This window comes from Pygoscelis adeliae, unplaced genomic scaffold (assembly GCF_000699105.1).
Source record: "Pygoscelis adeliae isolate BGI_AS28 unplaced genomic scaffold, ASM69910v1 Scaffold220, whole genome shotgun sequence".
NCBI classification, from domain to species: domain Eukaryota; kingdom Metazoa; phylum Chordata; class Aves; order Sphenisciformes; family Spheniscidae; genus Pygoscelis; species Pygoscelis adeliae.
Window position 1 is genome coordinate 898,688 of NW_008824049.1, and position 5,751 is coordinate 904,438.

General features: G+C 38.3%; 1 protein-coding gene across 1 annotated transcript in view; it reads left to right on the plus strand.

Moving 5' to 3' along the window:
* LOC103924972 overlaps positions 1–5,751 on the plus strand; it is a 22,013-nt gene that overhangs the window by 2,158 nt on the left and 14,104 nt on the right. The window lies entirely within an intron of this gene.

The following is a 5,751-nucleotide window of genomic DNA, read 5'->3' on the forward strand; positions in this document are numbered from 1 at the left end:
GGAGAACAGAAAATTAGTATTTCCCAACTGCTGGAATACAGCATGGAGCTGGCAGAGCAAGACAAAACGGAGCAGCTGAAAGATGGGTTTAGTTTATGTTTGAGACTAGTTCAGCAGCCTGGCAGGTCTGTGACTGCAGAATATAGTGACATAAGTAGTTTAATAGCACCTTCATAACCCCCCTTTAGGCCAGCAGTGGACTTTGCCTCTTTGAAGTCCAAAGATCAGGATGGATCTGAATAGTATGGTTTTTAATCTTCTTTTCTTTTTTTTTCTTAAAGAAAAGCTGCTGCTTATATCACCTCATTGCCGTTAAAGCAAAATGGGGGGGGGGGGTGAACCTATTAAAAAAAAATCTAGATTTGTCTTCCGAGGGGATTTTGAATGACAACAGCTAAAGCAGAGAGAGGCACTGGGTGAAGTCATTCTGTTTGAAGCCAGTGGATTGCCTTCATTGGACCCTGGTTGAAACTAATCTGTTGGCAGGAAAGACTAATGCATATTGATAGTGCACTCCCCTTATCAGTGATTACAAACACATGCTCTGGGAAGTCCCGCCAACAGATTTGGTGTCCTACAGTACCAGAACTTGTGTGGAAAGACAGTGTTGTGTAGACTAAGGGGAAGGCGCATCATCCAGCTGGAGATACTTTAAGGTCTTCTTGTCTTTTGAATATATGAGAGTCAAGAATGCCTTCTCTACTGAAGTCAGTAGACCTGATTTAAAATAGATATTTATATCTGTGCCTTGTGAATGCAAAATGCTTGTTAGTCAGAAATTCCCCATTTGGTGAGGCCAGCGCTCACACCTGCATAGCAGCAAGTACAAATACTTAGCTGAGGGTCAAAGCAATGGCAAATCAGTCCCAAGAATGCTTAAATACCCCCAGTACTGCTGAAAGGAGAACATCGTGTAGCCCTCGGGACGCATATACTGTGATACAGCAAATGCAGTCTCTGACCAGAAACACATTTTCATTACATTTAATTTCTTTTGGCAGGACATGCCAGTTTCTATCTTTAAACACAGGAATTGTCGACAGCTACAGTGTGTCTGTCTCCTTCCTATAAAAGAAGCACTGGAGAGAAACAAGGCTGTTTCTCCTTTCTTGTAAAACAAGGCTGCCATTTTTTCAAACTGAAAGCAAGTGGGAGCAAATTATTTGGATTTCCTGACAAAAACTGCATGAACAAACACCTTTAATAAAAATGGATTTTTCTCCTCATAATGCTTCTCTCTTCTTTTCCCCACGATCATAGGAGGCCCTGCTTTCTGTTTTCAGCTAGAGAACATCTTTATTATCCTCGCAGACAGTGAATAACAAGACATTCATTTGAACTACATTTTTTTTGGCAATAAGAGTCGGGGAAAGAATAGGAATAAAAAAATCAGAGATGTCAGGAACAAGTTCTGCCTGTAAGTACACGTTCATAGCTCTCAGTTCCTTCTTTGGTTGCAATGGGAGCTGGTGTCTCTGAATTTTAAACAACCAAATTATGTTTGTCATTCAACTGTATTGCTTTTGCATGCTTTCCTGTTCTTTCACTCCTTTCTTAGCATATGTAGAGCTGGGTAGTTTTTACCGTCTTAGCCCAGCAATGCAGTAACATCAACCAGAAGTGTAGTTCCGTAAAACATATTGTATCATTGAAACAAAAGTAAGAATGGATAGATCTTTGAAAGAAAGTAGCTATGTTTTAAAGCACATTTGTACTGAAATTCAATGGTCTTTCATGAAATTTTCATCCATATAAGAATACTTACACTCCATTCCCCTGCCTGTCTCTGCACATTAGTTACATATGTGTGTACATGTGTGTGTAAAAGTGTACACATGCGTGTACAGCCACACACACAAATACATATACAACTACTCATATCTGTAAATATGCATGTAAAACGTGTTTCTTGTGCAGGTGGAGTTTGGTATATTGTGTGTGCATGCACACAACTAAACATATTTCAGTATATGAATGAAACAGAGGTACATGTGAAAAAAAAGGGAAAGAGGGAGGGAAAGGTGCAAAATATTTCAGACAAAAGGAATGACTGTCCAGTATAAAAAATTCGGGAACTGCTGGTATTGATAATGGCAGACTGAATGAGTCAAATGTATTATGAGTAGTTTTCCCGTTCCATACTTGAAGAGATTACGCCTATTTATCTTAAACATCTAACATATGACAACTTCATAAAGCCAGTTTAATAAAGGAGTGCTCTAGTGACTCCTAAGTATTCCCATATTTTGACTGTCCAGTATAAAAAATTCGGGAACTGCTGGTATTGATAATGGCAGACTGAATGAGTCAAATGTATTATGAGTAGTTTTCCCGTTCCATACTTGAAGAGATTACGCCTATTTATCTTAAACATCTAACATATGACAACTTCATAAAGCCAGTTTAATAAAGGAGTGCTCTAGTGACTCCTAAGTATTCCCATATTTGCAAGATCTGAGTTTCAGAAAGGCAAGGTTTTGATGGATGAAGTAAAACAATTTTTTCAATATAATTCAGGTAATCAATTCTCCACAAAAAAGGAAACATAACTCTTTAGCAGTTGGCAGCCGTTACATAAATAAATACAACAATTTAGGGAAATATGGTGGCATCTGCAATGATGAAAGTTAGACAGGAGAATAACCGGAGATACTGCTTCGAACGACACAGTGTAAAAGGAAGCTTACAAGACTGCAACAGGAAATTGTTTATCAAAATGAATTTAGAATGATTTTCAAATGATTAAAATTACCTGATGAAACTTATGTTCAATAAATTAGGAAGTACTTAATGAATGTTGCATTCCATCAGGAATTATTAACAATTAACATATGAAAAGATGAAACATGAGATTCGTAATAAAGATGTGGATGGAGGCAAATGAGACTGCCCTCATATCAGAGTTTTCATCTCTGCGTGGCTTCGTCAAATGTCTGATCTTGTTTGTTTTGGCAGCTTTGGATAAGATGTTTCAAATTTTGAGAATTAGACAGAAATGGCATTTGGACAAGTTAAGACTGACAGAAAACTCATTAAAATTGATGGCAGTTTGCCTATCAATTTCAATGAGCTCTAAACCATGACCTCTGTAAAAGAACGCTCGGTTCAATCTCTTGTGAAAAATCTGGCAGATATCTGGCAGATACCTTTTGGGTTTTTTCTGTATGCGCATACAAGTTTGATTCTACTCCAGTTGAATTCAATGGCATTACTCTTAAGGGCTAAAAGGTTAAGCACAAGCTTATGTGCATCTGTGGATTAGGGATGCAAAAATTTTGTTCAATGCAAAAAGCCGTGTTTTAAGGTGAAAGGGGAAATATATCTCATCTCAGTGAGACATATAACGGGAGAAACCATTATTGCACATCAATCAACAGGAGTGCTGCATGCCACCAGCTTCACTTGGGATACGATTTTGTTTTCTCTTTCATGCGCCCACAGATAAGTACCCAAATGCAAGAGAAGGCAAGTTATGTCCATTATTTTTTTGAAAAGAAACTTTTGAGGAAAAAAAAAATCTCAAAATATTAATTGTACGTGATCTTTCTTCAGTGTCAAAAAAGTCTACTTCATCCAGAAATTGTTGACTTACATTTTATTAGAAAAGTCAGATTTGATACTGAAATAAGTCTCTCCTAAACCAAATAAAAATGCCATTCTTCATTCCAAAAACTTCTCTTTTTATGGCTTGATCGAAAGACCATAAAATCAATGGAAAGACTCAATCTTCAGTGCCAGATATTGTCATTATGACTTGCAAGCCCATTCTTTTTTCCAGAAGACAGGACCAGGTTTCACTACTTGTTGCTTGGTACAGCCCCTCCAATTCTCTTGGAATTCATGGGTTTATAACACCTTAGAAAACCAGACATATATAGTTTTCACTTCAATTATTTATGCAGCTAGCTGTTGATTCCTTTTGTGCCTGGTAACTGAAAAGTTTCACTAACTCTGCTCTTCTTCTATCCAAGACTTTATTCTGCTGTACTTGGCTTTTCCCTGTGAATGCTCTCCAACTCCTACCAGTGGGAGTCAAATAGTTTATTGGAGTCCTGAATGGGCAGGACAAAAAGAAATTTGTTGCCTAGGTAACTCAGCAAAATAACCAGTTAGTTTATGCAAGTGTGCCTGCTTATCTGCTGAAGCACAGATAAGCATATATGTGTTTAATATTGTGTTCCTTTTTTAGTGCTTCCTATGAGTATCCATGCAGATTATACTAATGAAATATTCAAAGAAATTCTCTCTCTCTAACTGATTCATCCAACATGAATGCCATGGATTCCTGGATACAGTCAAACCAGGTAAGATCAATATAGAAATTAACTTTCTGCTGTCACTATAATGTCGTTAAGCTTTTAGATCTGATTTTACTGGTTTGGTATCACCAATAAGTATCAAGCTAACACTAAGCAAAGTAGGAATTTTACATAAAGAACATGAAATTACATCAACAAACTGATTTTTACAAGCTGCTGTTTCCCTGAATCAGAAGAATGTTATAATAGAGAAGTGTCATTTAAGTATTCTTTAATGGTGATTAACACCATGTCAGATCAGAAAACCTCAGCCATTTAAATGCATAGACGTTAAAGCCAGATTATTAATCTGATCCTGAATGAAGTCAGTCTCTGTGAATCCTGTATGAATGCTGACCCTATTCACTTTAGCAGAATATTTGCTGTTGCCTACCACAGCGCCAGGATTTCATGGTCTGAGCATTTCAGTTATTTCTATATAAAAGGGGGAGGGATAATATTATTTCCTTTCTCCTACTCTTTGTCTGTCTGGTCTGTTCAATTAGACTACAAAGTCTCTGGAGGAAACTCTATTTTACTGGCTTTCTGTGGTGCCCAGAACAATAGGGCTGCTTGTGGCCTACAGCAGTCATAATAATTTGAATTGTTTCTGTCATTAATCAGATCTCAGGATGAGACATATTCTGCCCAGTTCATACATATTTCAGGAGTGCACCAGCTGTATCTGTAGGACGTGCAGGGAAGCATCCAGTTGGTCGAATGCAGATGGGAGAGACACGTGGCTGAGACTGATGCCCACCCTGTATTTGCCCCGCTCAGCCATTTCAGAGACAAAATTACTGGTCAAAATTGGATAAAGTGGGAAAATCTCTTTCTTTCTTGCAGGGATGGGACATGCTGCTGAATTTCTTGGCAGAAGCACATTTTTATGGGCAGGTTGTAAAGATTTGAAAAATAGTGTTTATAATGGAAAGGCTGATACCATCTTAAATATGTCATTTCACTGAAATAGCACATAGATAATTTTTCATATGCTTTATGAGGAATGCATTTGCTATAGAAGTTCTGAAGCCTATTAGGCTGTGATGTGGACCAATACCTTTTATTTTATATATAGAGGAAAAATGGTAAGTAGAAAGCCTGAAAATTACAGTCTTATTTATTTTGGAAATAAATATTTTTTTTCTTAGCAGATAGAGAAAAGATATGCTCAAGTCATATATCAATGATCTGGACGAGGGGATCGAGTGCACCCTCAGTAAGTTTGCACTTAGACACCAAGTTGGGCGGGAGTGTTGATCTGCTCGAGGGTAGGAAGGCTCTGCAGAGGGACCTGGACAGGCTGGATCGAAGGGCCGAGGCCAACTGGATGAGATTCAACAAGGCCAAGTGCTGGGTCCTGCACTTCGGCCACAACAACCCCATGCAGCGCTCCAGGCTTGGGGAAGAGTGGCTGGAAAGCTGCCTGGCGGAAAAGGACCTGGGGGTGCTG